This window comes from Belonocnema kinseyi, chromosome 8 (assembly GCF_010883055.1).
Source record: "Belonocnema kinseyi isolate 2016_QV_RU_SX_M_011 chromosome 8, B_treatae_v1, whole genome shotgun sequence".
In the NCBI taxonomy this organism is placed as follows: Eukaryota; Metazoa; Arthropoda; class Insecta; order Hymenoptera; family Cynipidae; genus Belonocnema; species Belonocnema kinseyi.
In genome coordinates this window covers 90,182,382-90,201,896 of record NC_046664.1, presented here as the reverse complement: position 1 = coordinate 90,201,896, position 19,515 = coordinate 90,182,382, and the positions used below count along the sequence as shown (strand labels likewise).

The 19,515-nt window shown below is 33.4% G+C and overlaps 1 protein-coding gene across 5 annotated transcripts in view; it reads right to left on the bottom strand.

Annotated features, from left to right (window-relative positions):
* LOC117179105 (glutamyl aminopeptidase-like) overlaps positions 1 to 19,515 on the bottom strand; it is an 82,411-nt gene that overhangs the window by 42,313 nt on the left and 20,583 nt on the right. For 2 of the 5 annotated variants that reach the window (XM_033370773.1, XM_033370774.1), the window contains exon 1: positions 8,044 to 8,550. The exons of 2 other annotated variants lie outside the window; for them this stretch is intronic. The gene's annotated coding sequence lies outside the window, so the exon portion shown is untranslated. Of the gene's footprint in view, positions 1 to 8,043; positions 8,551 to 12,306; positions 12,406 to 19,515 lie in introns of those variants that run through there. One more of the 5 variants, XM_033370772.1, reaches the window with a different exon arrangement.

The following is a 19,515-nucleotide window of genomic DNA, read 5'->3' as shown; positions in this document are numbered from 1 at the left end:
CCCCCCCGCACCCCCTGTTTGAGAAAAAATAATATCATGAGCAAAAAATATATATGATGAGCAAAAAAAAACAAGAGCGATTATGAAAATGATAACCATAATGATAAATTTCTACGTGAAAACACATTTATTTCCTCAGGCAATTGTATAACAAATATATACTTGAAGTACGTAAATAGCAAGCCAAAATTTCAAACATCAAATTAAAGGACTTTCTTTTATCTTAATTTAAAAATAAATAATTGATAATAATTTTTCTATACAATAAGGAATCAGCAATTTGAATTGAAAAAGGTATAAGAGATCAACTTATATTGCAAATAATTAAAAATTAAAACTCTAATATACTATTTCGCATGAATATTAAACACTTAACTTGTTAGGACTTAAATGATTTATTTTTATCAGTTATTCAAAAATTACTTAAGGTTCTACCTAAGGGCACTAACCTCGAGGAGTATAAACTTCTACTGAGGGGTAAAAATTTCCTACAGTGGTGGGAGGATGGATCGATAATATCTTAAATATTACTCAATTATATCATTGTCTTTTTATACAGTTTTGAAATTTAGAAAAATTTAGTTGTTTTTATTATAATATTGTAAAATATGGAAATCGAAGTAAGAGAAATATTTAAATGACTCGAAAGTGATCTGCAAATATAAAAATAATTAAAATTAATATTATAGGTTGAAAATTATACATGGATACGAGCACATGGCTGGCCTGATGATAACTTAGACAAATTTGTATTGAATTTATAAAAATTGTTTAGGGAAAATTTGTTAATTAATCTTTTTCTACGATATATTTCTTGTAATCGACCAAATTAATCAGGATACGTTCTTGCACCGCTTATAATTGCCAATTTAAAAATAATGATTAGTTATTTAACTCTGATAATTTTCTCCAAAGGGAATTTTTGTACCCGTTTTATTTATGCTGGAATACAGCAAAGGGATATATTAGAAGCACTATTTTTTATACTTTAAAAAATTCATAGATACTTACGAAGTGGTGCTCTCATTTGTAATATTCGCGAACCTGTTGATAAATATAAATTTAATCGTGCGATTTATGGATTTGTGCACGTTCTGTTTTACTTTACTTTTTTTACTTAATTATTTTCCCTTATTTTTCATGCATTTTTAGTTAATTTATTTACTCAATATATTTCCCAATTTTGGGGACTCCCCTCTCAAAACAAGTCCCCCCCCCCCTGGGGTTGGCGCCCCTGAGTGCAAGAAATTAAAAACAACTAGAATTTTCTTCACATTTCCTAGGAGGTGGCACAAGCGGATGATAATTAATTGTTCAAATGATTGACCAATATCTCACACAAAAATATTACTCTTAACATTCGGTAATTGTATCAGTAATTCCAAATAGGAATAAATTTTTAGAGTTACGGGGGAAAAACATCGTTTAAACAAATTAAAATTGTTTAAGTATTTTTAAACTGTCTTCAATATAAAATATCACTTTTCTCATTAATTTACTACTTTATTGAATTCAGAAACTACAGTGAACCCTAGAGTGAGTGCCGGTTTTGGGGCTGACCTTGGACTCAACTCTCTAGACAAAGGTCCACTCCGCCGCGTCAATCCTCGGAAGAAAAACCCTGGGGTCCCTACTCTAGGGTTCACCGTAGTAACTATTTAAGAATTACAGACGGAAAAAATTGTCACAACAAATGAAAATTGTTTAAATATGTGGCACATATAATTACCAAAACTATATTATCCTCAATATGGTGTAATTAATTCCAAAAAATAATAACTCTTCATGATTCACAACAGCGAAATTGCTTAAATAATTACAAAATATCTTAAACAAGAAATGTCATTCTTGAAAACCATAAACTGCATAATTAATCCCAAAAATAATAACTTAAAATAATTGTTTAAATAATTTAAAATTAGTTATAAGATACTTCAAACTTGTCATTTATCAAATAAAAATCATTCATGTTGACAAAAGTTTCCAAAAATACGGTTTGTAGCATGAATTTAACACAAAAATGCTATTTTGAAATTTTAGGGGCATTTTCCGGGCACAATAAAGGGGGTTGAGAGAGTCAACATTAAAAATTATTGGAAGAAAATCATTTCTTGAACATTACTGAAGAGGGAACTAAATTTTATTTCACAAAAGTTTTTTAGCATGGACTTTTTGGTCCATTTTTCGAGAATCGTGCCTTAGTCTAACCGTTTTTCCTGAATTAGAAAACTGCTCAACGGGTTCGTTTCTTACTACTATGGTCGCTATACCCTTATGAAAAAATATGTAAAATTCAGTATAGGCCTACACTGGTTATTTAAAGGATTTTAAAGATTTTTTTTGCAATTTTGATAACCTTTTATTACATTTGATTAAATAGGATCCATAACTAAGTATTTGTAGGTAATTCTTCATTAAAAAATTTTGAAAACCGAGGGAAGCATAGCCGCTTCCGCAAAACACGTTTTCTTATATTTTTTTTTCTCTTTCGTTAAAGATCCTTTGGCTTTAACGAACACATTCCCATTACGTATCTTGTTCTTCGTACTCGATTTTGTCCAAAGGGTCAACTTTGGTATACATTAAGTTTAACTATATTATATCAAATGTGTACATATTATATTTAATTCTGTATCTCGGCTTGGGAATGTTTATTCACATATTGCAAAATAATGCACAAATTTAATTTTCCATGATTAATGTTTTCTGCTTCTTTTATACTAATTTTTAGTCACAACTACTATGGAAAATGTATTATTTCAATAAACTTATATTACATTCTAATTCATAATATGCATTGATATTGAAACAGATGTATTTTTATTGTCTTGTTCTTACAACATAAAAAAGTATGCATCTTACTATTAAGAACCAATTTTGATGACTAATATTTTATTGCGACTTGTGTGGTTTTTCCAAAAAATTAATACGTTTATTTTCAATGTTATTTGTAGATCTTTTTTGGTGAACAATTTTATTTTGTACGTTGGGTCGCTTTTCCTCAAAAAGGGTATATTCGGGTAAGCATGAAAAATCAGCCCCCGCTCGAATGAGGCTGAAATTTAAGTCAAACGTTGTTTCTAAGGTAGAACAAAACTACAAAGAAATTTTAACTTTAAAATTGCATTTTTTTTAAGTTAGAGTCAAGCAAATTCAAAAAAGTAGTTGTTCTCGAAAATCGTTAGACTGATTTTCATGAACAAAATATATATGTTTTGAAGACCGATAAGAAAATTTACCAAAAAGTTCAAGGGAATTGTATGGTGAAAATAATAGGTAAACTGGTGCGCCATAGTTAAAAAATGACAAATAATATATTTTGTACTCTCTGTACCTCTCGGTCGGTGTGAAAACTAGTATAGACGTACATTTTTAACCCGACTCTCGGCAACAATTAGACTAATTATCAAAACACGTAGACCGCCATTTTTTGAATATATCCACTTCTTTTTGTGTTCTTTTCTGACTTTTTACAAGGAAATTACAGCATATCGTAATGCATTTGCCATCTGAGGTTTCCGTATGATAATACGAAAAGTAAAATCAGGAATTTTTATATACATGCACATATATATCTACACAATTTCAGTCCAAAGAAAATTTAAACTGCTTTCTAAATGCTTAATTTTACTGAAAATTATATTTCTGAACTAATTATTCGAAAACTGTTAATCGTATGTTGCATTACAAGGGATGAAACACAGCGATTGCTACGAGTGTCAAGTGTGCTGCCCGAGCGAAGCGAGGTCTGCCTTCACACGAGTTTCGATCTTTGTGTTACTTTCCTAGTAATGCATATTATGTTTCATGGCAAATCTATTGAAAATTCGAATTCAGGTACCTGTAGACCTTACCTACCTACGCGTCGAATCTAGAGCTGAAAAATATGTTTCAACCCTAGGGATGTGAACACTGTTTCAGCCCGCACTACACGTATCGAAACTCGAAGACAAAATGTTTCAACCCTAGGGATGCAAACATCGTTTTTCAACCCGCTCTACAGGTATCGAAACTCGAAGTTTCAATAGATACGCTATGAAAAGATTATTTCATCTCCTAAATATGAATTTGGGCGCGCATAAAACATCCATGTGCCTTATTTTTCAGTGCTATAAAACATACTTCAGGTCGAATTAAATTGGAGGCGGACACTATGGTAGCCTTTCTTGTTAGAAAAGGGGTTATATTACAAATACTTGGATTATTCATAAAATGATCCACATGAACACCTGATCTAGAGGAGATAGCCACAATATTATCGACTTCGTTGCTGCAGATGAAGGACTAAGAGAGCTAGCTAAAGATACAAGGATCATGAGAGGTTCTGAATGCAATACTGATCGTTACCTTTTGGCCTCCAAAATTAACTTACGTCAGGGATGGAGAAGAATGAAGTTCAAAAAACGAAACAAATGTGACTCAAGATTGAGAATCTACAGAAACAGGAAGTGCGAATAGATTTTCAAAAAAGGATGAACAAACGTATAGATGAGGAAACTTTGTAGGCGCTGATGAACAGTAAAAGTATAGGCGGAGCATTAAATATGATCCGAGATATTCTTTTTGAAATTGCGACTGAATTTTGTGATACTGTGGTGTGTAGGAAGAATGTTTGGTGATGCGTGGGGGAATGATAAAATCCAAGTAGCCGCCTAAGAAAAGAAAGAAGCGATGAGAGAACATGAATATCACCGGCCTCAGCGATGAGAAGAGAAATAGAATAAAAAATTATTGCAGCCACAAAAAGAGGAAAGTAAAGCTACTAGTTAAGGAAAGTAAAGATAAAATTAAAACAGATGAAGATAGGAAAATGCAAAATGACTTTGCAGGAAGCAAGAAATTGTTTTATAAATGGGTGTTGATCAATACGAAGAAAGGTGAAAGTACAGAGTAAGGCAACATGAGAAATTGCAAAGTCTGTCGTTATCGACGTCTGTATACTGGATAACTTTCGAAAGAATAATTGTATTGGATTGTGCTTTGGCACACAGTTTGAGGGACCAAAGAGCAAGATCGAGTTCGTTAACCAGCCATTTCTAATCAAAATACAAAAAGCTAGAACATTTTCAAAACTTTCGAGACCATTTTTTCAAAATTTGAAAATTCTATGGACACCTATTTATATTACAAAATAATACGAACAATTTCTCCCCCTGACATTTGAAGCCAAACAAAGCGAGAAGTGGGAAAAAATCAAGAGAAGAAAAACGTTACTTTTCGAAAGCATTACTATAAGATTATCTTAATAACTTTTTGAATCTTGTAAACAAAAAATCTAAAGTTCAAATTTTGACGTTGGTTGCAAATATCTGATCAACGAAATTAATCTTCATTTTGGGAACTTTAAGAAGTGTATCAAAGGCTGACTTGATTGGACAAATCCTTCAAAAGTTAGCGTAGCTACAATATTCAGGTAACCATGTATACAGAAATAAAGACAGACATACAGACACCGATATTACTTAATGATTTTCGGATTATGTGAGTGCCGAAACGTAAATATCCGTTAAAAATCAGAGATCGAAAATTTGGACGATTACATTACACTCTCATGAATGAGAATGTAAAAACTATAACTACATTTTGTAGACAAACCAAGCAAGATAAGAAAAGAGATGATTCAAACAAAATTGTGAACCTAAAAAAGAGCTACAAATTTGTCATGAACTACTGTTTCATAGAATAAGTAGTTTTTGTTTTATTCGTAACAAATGAAATTGAAAATAAAAAAATCGAATGTGTGTACAAACGATACAAGCTACGCGAATAAATAAGACAAAATTAATTCAACAAAATAGATTTACCAATTTTTTAAGAATATTTTTTTGTCAATGCAACGCAAATCTAATACCTACTATGATGAGATAGTGAAGAATCTCTAAAATAATAGGTATCATTAAATGAAATTTCAAGGGCTTCCTAACGATTCTAAGCGATTTTAATGTACTTAAATGAATTTTACATGACGTAATTTTTTTTTTTCATTTTCAAGGACTTAAAATATTTCAACGGATTGAAAAGAATTCTCGAGATTTTAATGGTCTTTTTTTAGGTAAGTTTAATTTAATTCATATTTAAGGGATTTCAAATAATTTATACTTCTTTTTTTTGGGGGGGGGGGGGGGGGGGGGGGTTCAGCAATCTGAAGGGAGATGAAGGAACTTACAAAATTTCAAAGGATTTTAGGTATTTTAAAAGATGATAAAAAATTTGCAAAATCATTTGCAAGTTCTTACAATTATGCCGCGACATTATTAAGAGTCAGATCCGAATTTCGGGCGATTAGAGGAAAGCGCTGATGTGGAGGTAAGGTCCGAGCTCGGATTAGGATTAACGGCACTATTCAGAGCGGTACTATTGAGAAGCGGGACTGTATTTTAGAGAACTTTAGAAAATAAATGGAATTCAAGGAATTCCTAGTGATTCCAAACATGTGAGAGGATTGAAAGGGATTTCAACGTAGATAATTTTACGGAATAAAATAAATTTGAGTTTACTGGATTTCTGCGAATTCAAGTTATTTAAAATGCAGGGCTTATTAGAATTTCCAGAAATTTAAAAGAATTTCACAAGTTTAAGGGATTTATAAGGAGCTTAAATTATTTCAAAGTTTTTAGGGAATTTGATCAATTTCAAGACATTTCTAGAGCACTTCAGGGAATAAAGACTTTGCGGTTCTGGATAGGCCTTATGTCTACGAATGTTTAAAGTAAGGTTGTGTATACAAAGCCGGTACCAATAAAAAAATGGTCGGTACCGGTAAAAAAAATTACCGGTACCGACAATTTCTTTTTTACCGGTTTTTTTTTAAAAAGCATATTTTAAGGATATAGCCTAAAGTGCGCAAAGAAGATATTAAAAAATTATTTTTTCCCAAATCCGTTTACTATCACCATGAGATGTTGAAGAAAATTTATAAAAATTTAAATTGCATCAATTCCTTGGATACCGTGAACACCACGAATTAAGCAAGCTTAAATTATTTCCTTGACCAGTCATTAGGACGTCTTTCCGCCCTTACGTGGCGTTGAAAAAGGGGTAGGGATGGGACCTTAAATTATTTCTATGACCAGTCACTGGGGTGTCTACCCGCCCCCACGTGGTGTTGGAAAAGTGGTAGGGGTGCGACCTTACATTATTTCTGCCACTAGACTCAGGGGTGCATTTTCGCCCCCACAAGACGTCAATAGTAAATCTTGATTCGAAAATCGACGATAAAATATGATTTATAAATAGAACGTTTCGTTAAACGCGTCAAAAGCCAAAAACTATCAAAATAACTCCTCAATTACATAGCCTCACTCTAAAACGTGTAAAATTCCCTTTCGTATGCTTGACATATGCTTTTTGCCGGTACAGATAGTGTATATAAACTTCGTAAACATAAACAGTAATCTTTTAAAGTGTTAACACTGCAAATTATATTTGCATGTGTTTTAAAGTCCACGTTTGTAATTAGCCCATCAACATGCATCAGTATACGCTATATCAAAAACATGTAAAAAAAGGAAAAAAAGCCGATAACATGCATTGTTGCTGGTGCCGGCAGGCTAGCCACAACGTTCCTTAAATTGCACGAATTCCTTGAATGCCATGAATTCATTGAATTGCCTGAATTCGTTGAATTGCAGGAATTTCTTAAATTTCATGAATTCCCTGAATTTCATGAATTCCACGAATGCCATGAATATGCGCGATCTGACGCTACCTTGCTAGAAATATGCTTTCTGAAAAAACCGGTAAAAAAAATGGTCGGTACCGGTAATTTTTTTACCGGTAACGACCATCTTTTTACTACCGGTACCGACATGTATACACTTCGTTAAAGTAAACAATATACTAACAAGTATTGTAGAGAAACTGCTAATGCATTTCGCCAGATCATGAGTTACCTTTTTTTAAAAATCGACGAACTTTAAAAATTATTGAAATTTGAACTGAGAAGGCATTGTCATCTTAGAGTCAATAAAAATAAAATTCTATTTTACAAAGGTGAAAAACAACCGATGTTTTGAATGGATATTCAAGATTCTACTAATTTACCTTAATTGTAATTTGTTTTAATTCAATTCAATCACGGTCCGTGTTAAACCGGCGATTTAACTCATACACGTCACACGTGAGAATATTCAAGATACTCGGTTAGTTTTGTAAACTTAGCCCAGATTTAGACTCCGGAAGCTACAAGCACGATCATTCCAGGAAAGATCGATCCCAACGCAATTGGAGGTGTATGTCGTCCGACTCTTCACTTCCAACCAGACCAGAAGACGATAAATTCAGGAAAATTATTTTGCTACAATTCAGATGGGTAAAACACTCCGGAAAACACCGGTCACTGTTAATGGAAAAATTGACACTTCACGATAATCCGAGAGAAAATCAGAAGCTGAGAACACTTTACGTTAGAATGAGTATTAGGACTTAAAAATTTACGTCTCGGAACTCGAGCCGATAATCAATATCATTTTAAGATATGTAGCGCATCGAACTTGGTTTCAAAAACAGGTCACAAACACCGGGCTCGATGGTCGAAACGCAACTGGAAAGAGAAAGTGAGATACCATCACCCAGCCAAGCCGAGCGAGCCACTGACATGACACTACCGCTTTACGCCCGCGGTCGCAAGGTCTCCAGCGATAGACAATAAGAAATAACCTCCAAAATAATCAAAAACTTTATTGGGAATAGTAAACGTTGCTCAATTCCAAAATTATTTGAGCTTTCAACTAAATCAAATTGAATAGGCTCAAAAAGTATCAGCAAGTCCTGATGAGACCATGATGTCATGGTGAAATACATTGACAGTTAGGCGTCGTGCACATAATACGTCACATAGCTTAGGGAAGTGAGTAGTTCGGGGAATTGTAACGAGGTGTGATATGTGTGTGGGGAGGGGGTCAAAATAAAGTTAATAAAAATCAAAATTTTCCCTCTCCGTCACCTCACACATTTTTTCCCGCGTGGTAAATTTGTCAACATTTTACCGAGATTTTTTCAAATTTCAGGGGGCACACAGTTTTTTGGAATGGCAGCGCTGTTTTTCCTGCCCGGTAATAAGCGTTGAATAGAGAAAAATTAATATTTTCAGATTTCAGCGTAAAAGTGAAGATTATTCTATTATTTTGAATGCGTGATTTTTCCATCTGTCTAAAACGTCATTACAAGAATAGGATATCTCACAAACTTATTTATTTCTATTTCCATAGCAGCAGGCTCCTATTCCCCAAAAGATAACGTGTTTTCAATATATTTAATTCCTTGTAATTGTACCGCCAGATAACCTCATATAGATGTCTTCTATTCTCCAAAAGTGTTCAATTTTTGAGATTATTTAATTCCTTCTAATAAGCTCACAAAAAATATGCAATAAATTGTTTTATTTCCTTCGTGTGGAATATAAGTTTTGAAAATTTAAACTTAATAAATTCAAGTCCGCCTCTCTAGAGTTGAAATTATTTTAATTCACACATTTAAATAGATTGCTTTGATGCATTTTTTATTACATTTAAATAAATGATTAAAATATAAACAAATATAAATTTGAATATTTATCGAATTTATAAGTTATAAAAATATTTAATAGTGAAAAATACGTTAAATAAATGCTTTCGTTAAATTTTACTAAGTCGATTAAGAGGAATAGGATTTGCACTTTTTCTGTTCCCGTTGGCGGATTTTTAGATGAAGTAAAAATCGTGTATTCATATTGGAATGCAAATTCTTAATTTTTCTGAATTCAACGCTTATTACCGGGTATGGAATAACAAATAAAATCTGAGAACTATTGAAATTGACCTACTATTTAAAATTTTCAAAGTATTACACGGTCGAAGGGGGTGGGAGGTGTTTGAGGTTTGTGACAATGTGTGTCATGTGGGGAGGTGGGAGTCAAAAACAGCTAAAAATTGCTTGACTTATTATGTGCACGGCCCTTTATCTACAATAATAAGTGGCGTCTTATTTTTTTATACATTTTTAGACCTAAGGCCAAAACAGAACCAACGTCTATATTTTTAATATGTGGTCTGAAAAATTCTCAAGTTAATTTAGGGAATAATAGTAATTGTGCACCGACAGCGAAAACGGGTGCAAACGACCGTTTTTCTTTGAGTTCCACGCACTATTTTGTTCGACAACGGAGAGGAAGCGAGTTTTAGAATTTTCAAATATACAAAGCGGAAATAGTAACATTCAAATGATTGATTACAGGATCAGTATGAACTGGAAAATTTTGGCAACTTGAATTCTGTGAGAACAAAAGGGGGTTGGGGCAAACAAGGGGTATCGGGGGCGGCGATAGGGTGGGCAGGGGAACGGAGCCCCCCTTCGTCGTGCCACGAATATTTTCCACCCCCCCCTCTTTACAGGCGTGGAATCGGTTGGTTGCGCTCCTCCCCAACGGGGCGAAAATGAGCGCTTTCTCTCCGCTGTCGGACAAATTTCATTTGTTTTATTTTGGCGTGATTTTAAAAGATTTCTACAGTATTTCGAAACTTGATTGTTAGGTTATTTCCACGTAAAAATATACTTTAAAATAATCAGTTGCAATAAGAAGTTTTAAGAAGGTAAATAATCGATATTCCCTTTGTTTTATGTTTAAAAATAATTTTTAATAACCTTTAAAATTACTCCTTTTTCTAATTAAATTGCATATAGATTACATCTAATTTCTATTTATAATTATCTAGCATCGTATAATTTTATTTGGTATGCGGATTCGCAAACAAATTTATAACTTTATCTGCAGTTGTTAATTGTTAGCTTTAGGGCATATATATATATATATATATATATATATATGTATTGAAAGATTTTTCGAAATTCTGTTTTTAACGATTTCAGGTAACTATAATGACACTATTTATCCATTCACATTAGAAATATGTACAAATCATTTCTCCTTTCACTCGAAAAAAATAATTTTATAAAAATGAGAATGACAACTAAATATAGGACCCTTTGGGTTTTTGAGCTCAAACAAGAATTATAACAACAACGTTCAACCTCCCTGAAAAATTGTAAATTCTGGCCACATATTTCTATAATTTACACTAAATACTATAGACCCAGGAGTACATAACTTCAAAATACGGTGTGCTCCGATGACATGATTGCAACTGATTGCAGTGATTGCAAGGTGAAAATAAATTGATTGTAATTAAATTTGTACACCGATTGCAGGAGTTTCATATACAGAATAAACAAACACTTAATTTAAGCCAAAAATTGACATTATTTCAAGATGTAACATTATAAAGAAGCATATGAAACCTGAAATTAAGAATGTGTACTAATCACTAAATTTGGAAAACAAAAAGACTGAAATTCAGACAGTAAAGACCTGAAATTAAGACGATTTTTATACTGAAAAGTTAGTGTAAGGTTGAGATGACCTTGAATTAAGGATTCTACTTGCTGAAAGTAAATCGCATATTTTTACTGAAATTATGGACCCCGTAACCCATCAGCTCTAACCTTAAACCACATAAATTATTAAATTTAAATAAATAAATAATAATATTTAAATAAAAAAATTATTAAAGATAATCTTTATAAAATTCTTCTGGATTTTCTATAAAGTCGCAAGTAGAACACTTTATCTGCACCAAGAATCTCGTTACCCCTTTTTTTTATTCTTGTCAACACTATTATACAATCATACTTTCATATGACAATCGTGACAAAAAACAATATGGGTTCCTTGAAAATCTAACTTTACACTAAAAATATGAGCGAAAAATGCAGTTTTGACATCGTAAAGCAGTAAATAGACAGTTTACGAATTATTTTATTTTTAACTGAGATACACATAGAACTCCAGGAGTGTTTCCGAGAATTTTTATAGATTTACGACAAAGCGTGACCTGACACGCGGACTAGATTATAGAAACGGTGTACTTTGTTTGTTGAAAGTAAAAAATTTGGTCAGCTCCAATAAACCTTTGGTTATACTTAGAAAACACAACGAATTAATTTCTTCAATTCAAAGTAATTATTTATTTGAGCATGTTTAGTTGATTCAACCAAATAAATGTGTTGACTTTTATTAACTACACTAAACATACACGGAGAAACCTTTGCTGCAATATTTGCTAAAAATCAGACTAGATTTTACTATTTTCAGTTTGCAATGGAGGGACATAGCGGAACTTTTGTCATATTTACTACTCCGAGTACTACAGAAGATTGCAATATTTGCAAAGGACTATAGTAACGTCGAGAGAGACCAGCGCACTGATTTAGTAAGCGACTTAGTAAAAATGGGTGCAGTCAGATTAGCAGACGAAAAAAAATAAACCCAACTTGCGTGGCTTCGCGTTGAAGGCGTCGAAAAGGTCGTGTGTCGTATCGTGAATTTATGAAAAAATTAGTGCCACGAACACTTGCTCACTCACAGTCTCAAGTGTATAGCAAAACTGGGGTCTGCCACAATATACACAGCATTTTAAATGTTAGTACAACTTTTAGTTCGCAGAGTGCAGTTTAGTTCCCAGTTGTAGGCAACCTAACCTCGAATTTAATAATGAGCATCATTGATAAAAGAATCCCAAACAATTGTGAAAAAAAGCCCTTCTGGCTTTGTTGCAAGTTCGGTTTTCTGATTCTGCAAGTGATCCTTATCAAAAGTTTTAATATTAATGAAAAAGCCTCTTTATATGCATTTTGTACGACCGTTGATACGACGATTGTTGATCCAGCAAAAATATTTTGTTCGATCAACCAACATGTTTAATTGGATCAACCAAAATATGTATTATAATCCCTGTAGAAAATTCCTATATAGAATCCTGTATAGAAGCTTACATCGGAACTTTGCAAGAACCTGTACGTGATCCTAGGAGTCTTCTATGTAGGGTTTTAGGTATGACTCCTTCAAGGAAAAGTCACAAAGATCTTATGTAGGTTCCTGTACAGTTTCCTGACCATCGTGAAATGGCTGACATAGGATCTTAACAAGGTTCCCCACAGGCGCGGTGCGTATGTGACGCGTGTGTGTGGTTCGAGTTCGTCGGGTGAGTGGCTAGAAATTTTATGATACCTATATTGCTCAGATTTGATGGCTGAACGTGTTTACGAACTCTTGGTTTATGTTTAGAAACTGCAGTCAGCAGTTGGAAGGTTCGAATCCTCAGAGTTGTGCGAATTTATAATAAATATGAATTAAATCGCACAAATAAAATTTTCCCCTGCATACATTTCTGTGTAGGAAACTTTGTAATATCCTGTGTCATTTCATATATACATGAAAATTATTCCTGTATAGGTTCCCGTATAGGAACTTCTACAGTACTTAGGTAAGATCCCACGCCAGCCATTTCACGATGACCAGGAAATTATGGAGGAACCTACATAAGATCCTTGTTACTTTTCCTTGAAGGAGTCATACGTCAGAACCCGCAAAGGAACCCTCATAGAATCATATAAAGGTTCTTGCAAAGTTCCTATGTAGGATTCTATACAGGATTCTATATAGGAATTTTCAACAAGGATCGAACAAGTTTTATTAATAAAAAAATTGGTTGAATCAACCAAACATTTAATTGAACATATAGCAATGTATTTATTTGTTTTAGCGAGCCAAATTTTTTAAACGTGAGACTTCCTTTTTAATAAATGCGCCGGAGGTAAATTGAAGGCAAGTTATGGGTGATGCGGCGACGCGCTGAAAAGAAGCCGATGATCAACCTCTTGTGAAGTATTCAGTACTGAATACTTCACAAGAGTTTGGAGTCCACGCGTCATCCAATAACTGTAATTTTTGTCTCACAATGGGATTTGGATGTAATTCAGGATATATGTTTGTTTGGCGGTAAAAAAATCTTACCAATTTTTTCCCCAAAACTCTAAAAAAAGGCGGAGATATGGAACTTTTCAGTCTTTGGAAAACTTTTTTGTAATGTCGAATCTTTGGTCTAATTTGCCAATTTAACTTTTCAGCTTGTAAATTTCCTTGTTTTAATCTTAAATTTCAAAATAAAAATAATTTTAAATAATTCCTTTTTTTTAAATTCTAACGATAAAAATGAAAATGAAACATGCGCTTTGCAAGATATGCAATTTTTTTTTATTTTTATTCGTTTGGATTTGCCAATGGTTTTTGAGAAAAAAATGCAAATTTCTGGTCTTCTATGGCTCTACTCGGCTTAATAGAATGAACTGAACTATCTGCGGTCTAAACCTGTTAACTGATATTTTATTCGAAATTGATTTTTTTTTGTATGTTCCAGAACATTTTTTATATGCAATTAATACTCAGCGAACGAAATTAATTTTTTTTTCATTTTTGTTTAAATAGGTTTTCGAAAATCGCGTTTTGGTATCTAGAGCATAGGTTTGCGGTCTAAACATGTGGATTGTTTATGGCTTCTTATGGGAAATTTGTGTTTTTTTATTCACATCAACTCAGTTTTCTCGTAGAATAGGGCAGTAAGACACATGTCAGCGCGTGTGTGTATTTAAGTGTATGTGTGCATCGAAAGTTACTTGTGGCTACTTTCACGTCATCTATGATGTTGTCGTCTGCAGGTCACTGCAAAGACAAAGGTGAGCAACGCGTCTCTATTACGAACACTCAGAAAAATTTTTCAATAAAATTCAGGATGGGTCGACTCCCATGGGCGCGTGTGATCAAATATACTTTTTTAGTTATCCACCTCCTTGTAGATGGCTCTACTGTAGGGGCATAAGTGAGGGTAATATTTTGTTAAAATATCTTGGCGCCGTCATTCTAGTGTTCGTTGAGGTTATGTTTTCGTCAACAAACTTCAAATTTTGCTAAGTTCAAAAAAGTTGTGTCTCGCCGTATGAAGTGAAATCAGGACATTGAAAAATAAACAAAGTTAAATGAATTGAAATGTTTGTGCTGTGCCAGGATGTCACTGATTCCACTTCTCTATTATAATGCGAATAAATAAAATGTTGAAAAAAGGTTACATTTCATGTGTTTTGTAATTCTTCATTTACTGGAGAATTATTGCAAAATTGTACAAATTTATGCCGAAAAATGGTACAGGAAACAGTATTTACACATTTTTCGTCTTAAATTTGTATAATTTTGAATTAATTCGTTTATTTTCTCTTATTTTAATTCATGCAACACATTCAAATAATATACACACTTACGTGCATTCATCGAAATATAGAAATGGACTGGTAACGCTTTGGGGAGAACTGAAATGGGCTGTAGAGAGAGAAAAAACATATGAGACGTAGACTTACCTTATCTATTTCAGTACTCTGTCAAGTGAATTGGTGGCCACGGGTATTGATTAAATATTCTGTACGGTTAATTGAAAAAAAGATAAACAATACATTAGAAATTTGTAGTTATAATAAATGGAATTTTAAAGAACATTCATGTAAAATAACCTGTTTCAAATAGATTATTTTAAAAACTTGGTAACTTAAATTCTTCTTGAAATTGGATTGAAAATTCTACAATAATAATCGTTTTTGTGAGTTCAAAAATAATTCAAAAACTGTCAAAAATTTGAACAATATTTCTTTGGCATAAAAAAATAACCATTCGTATTGCATAGGTACAAAACTTTATATTTTGAGGTTTTATTTTTGTTGTAATATTTTTTATTTTACCATATTCAATAACTTTACTTACGTATGAAAACATATCCCCATATAAACATCTCGACAATGCCCACAAACTACACAGGCTGTCACCCTTTTTTATATTTATTTACAATACATTATATTTAAATAAATTATAAATAAATCATTTCTGAAAATTGCGATAAACCTCACATTATTGGGGCACTCGCGACACAAAGCACGGTCCTGTGCTGCGCCAAACTTCACTCAACGAAAATATTCTCGACCAATCAGCTTTATCTAGAAAGAGTATGTCTACATCTGATATATTTTTTTTCTTTCTAGAGCCCATTACCGTTCTCCCCACATCATTACCAGTCCATTTCTATGCCTGATAAAATGCGAGTCCAGGAAAAACAATAGAAAATCGGCGGTAAAACACAGCAGATAACACGTTAAGATCGCTGGACCCCTTTTAGATAACAACAACAAAAATTTCTTACTTTTGAAGACAACCGTTTATTATAAAATATGTAGATTCATTCAAAAATATATAGAATCAATGTCACATTTATTTAGAAATATTTTTTAGTAGTACTGAAGAAGTTAAAAAATTGATTGAACTGTTTATAAACAAATAAGTGGATGAAAATGATTTCGTGCGAATTTTCAATGTTTCTTTACTTCATTTCAATTAAGTTTTTACAATGTATAGACAAAAAGGGTTTGTGAGTCGGATTAATGAAAATGAATCAATAATTTATTACGTAAGAAATAAATTATTATTTGTTATTATTATAGAAGATCATGAACAACTGAAGATTCCTTGTATTAATTAATTATTTGCCTTTATATTGATGATCGTTATTTAGCTGCGAACGTTACTTGCGTTCATAATTATTATAATGTTTACGATAGCAAATTTTTTTAAATAATGATATATAAGAATATTATTATCGATTGACCAAATGTGATGACAAGGACCCATTGGCAGTTAATTCCAACAAGAAAAATGGATTTTTAGTTCATAGGATAATACGAGGAAACTTTTTTTTAAATTGTTTACAGACAACAATAGTTGTTATTCATTGTCCCGGAGTTTTAAGAATGGTTGAAATTTAGTCATTTACAATTAATTATGTTGCAAAAATTAACTATAATCTCGAAACATAACCATAAAAACATGGTCATTATTTTCTCACAGATAGCATAATGTATTTCCCTCCGCTTAATTTGAAACTAGTTAGGGTAGGGTGGGGCGAGATGAGCATAGCTGTCCTTTTCACGACAGTATTAAAAATTTGCTAATTCATTGCTTGAAAGTAAAGCGTTATACATTGTAACCTTCGAGTTTCAAGGTTTGCCTGTAAATAGGCAAAACCAGTATCTCCTATGCTATCCTTCCAGAAAAGAAGCATAGCACAGGAGAAACTCTATAGCGCAAACTCCAGCCACTCCCTCCTCGACTACGTTACGTAAGATCGAGAAGGGAGAGCTGAAAGAAGGACTATAAAAAGGGCAACCCAGTCAAGAAAAGGACTTCTGGATCTTGCGTCTAAAAAGCACAGATCGCAGGAGCGGATCAGTAGGAGAAGCCCAGAGCCTAAACCTTCTGGAACTTGTCCGATCATTCGTTCTGAAAAGAGAATAAGATTTGAATATATTGGATTCTTATTCGGAATTTAGTTCTCTGCAAGAGGGCCCAGGGGACAATATCCTATGAAGCTGTCGAGAAAATTGGCTGAATTTTAAAAGCGATCTTTGCGATTTAGAGGTATAATCTTAGAAATTATTTTCTTTTAAAGTGTTTCCGAGCTGAAGAGCCATTTAGAAAGTTTTCTCGGGCAAAATTCCTTGCTTTCAAAAGCCAATAAATTATAAGGTTTAATTTTAAGGCTGAAGCCTCATTCTTATTGAAAGAGAAAATTTATTCTCCGAATAGTTCTGTTATTTTCATTACCCTACGAATAAGCATTTTCGAATATATTTTACTTACGGTGCTTAATAAGATAATCCCTCTGTAATTATTGCACTCGCTTTTATCTCCCTTTCTCTTGTATATTGGTACGATAATCGCTTCTTTCCAATCGTCTGGGACGTCTCCCATCTCGAAACATAAATTTATCAATTCGCACAGTCTATGTGGTATGCACGCGCCACCGTGTTTAAGCATTTCAGCGTTAATACCGTCTACCCCGGAAGCTTTACCGTTTTTCAAGTTCTCAATTATATCCCTAACCTCAGTGACACAGACTTTTTCAATTGAGTTTTCCATCGCATCCTGCTCAACATCGCAGTTGTGGTGTCCTACAGCTTCATCTCCGAATTGTCTCCTAAAATAGTCTCTGAAAGCCTCTAGTATTCCGTCTGCATCATATACCATTTCCCCCCTACTATTTCTCATATTGACAATTTCTATACTTTTGTTTCCTTTCATTTTTTTATAAAGTAGTTTCCTGTTTCCTTCAAAGTCGTTTTGTATTTTTATCTCTTCTTCTGCTCTAATTGTATCTTTACTTTCTTTAACTAATCGTTTATGTATCCTGTTTTCGCGTCTATAATCATTTCTACGTCTATTTCTTTCCTCATTACTAAGATCTGCGATGTTCAAAGTTCTCTTGTACGCTTGTCTTTTTGCTTTTTTGGCAGCCTGAATTTCATCAGGCCTCTATATCTTTGTTTTTTATACGGTACTCCCATGTTGCCCTATCTATGCTTTCGATTATCTTATTTTGGAAATCTATTCGCACATCCGGTTTCTGTAGGTTCTCAATTTTGATTCGCGTTTGTTTTGCTTTCTTGGTTCTCTTTTTTCTCCATCCCCGACCTAAGTTAATTTTTGAGATCAGAAGGTAATGATCAGTATTGCATTCAGGACCCCTGATAACTCTTGTATCTTTGACTAACTCCCTTAGTCTTTCATCCGCAACAACAAAGTCAATTATACTGCGGCTATTTCCTTTAGAGAAGGTATATATGTGGATCATTTTATGCCTAAGCTAAGTATTTGTAATAAATAGACCCCTTTTTAAGCATAGACCAACTAATTTATCTCCGTTATAGTTTGTTCTTGGATCCCCAAAATTACCTAATACTCTTTCTGTATCCAGATTTTGGATGCCCACCCAACCGTTCATGTCTCCTAGTAGAATTATTATTTCCCCATGTTCGCAAATGTTTATTGTGTCATTTAAAGTCTCCCAGAAGGCGTCTTTTACTTCTCTAGGATCAGTATCAACCGGCGCGTAGCATGCTGTGATAAATAGTCTTCTGATTCCTACTTTCATTCTAGCCCACAGCAGTCTGGGAGACACGAAACCATGGTCTCCGAGATGCTGCTTTGCTCGTCTTCGTTGTGGGCTTAAGAAATCTTATTAACAATTCTGTACTTCTGAACTCGCAATGTCTTTTTTGCTTTTGGCATTTTAAGTTTGAAGTAAACAAAACAATATCACGACACAGAAAACTTGACATAATCTTGTCCGATCTAACCTAACCCGTCCTGACGTGGTTCCGACGCGAGCACACATCCGTTCGGTCCCAGATCGGAACTTGGGAATAATTTGGGCAATTTCTGCACGAGTACTAATTGTACCTGAAACAATTTAATTTATTATTAAATCATTTGAGGTTCGGTTTCAATGAGTCGCAGAGTGTGGACACTAATGGGAGAGTGCCCTTGGTTGGGACGGTCCTTGTTTGGGACGGTCCTTGTTTGGGACGGTCCTTGTTTGGGACGGTTCTTGGTTGGGGCGGCCTGCACAAATGTTACTGATTAAACATTTAAAATCTGAAAAAATTACCTAAATTTTCTTTTATAATAAGCAATAAATGGCTTAAGTGGAAATGATTAAAATCTGTTCAAATTTTTAATGCTTAATCTATCAAATTTATCCCCGCTGTCCTAACCAAGGACCCTCTCCGCGCCTCTTTATATGCGTATATTTTGAGGTTACGTTATTTCCA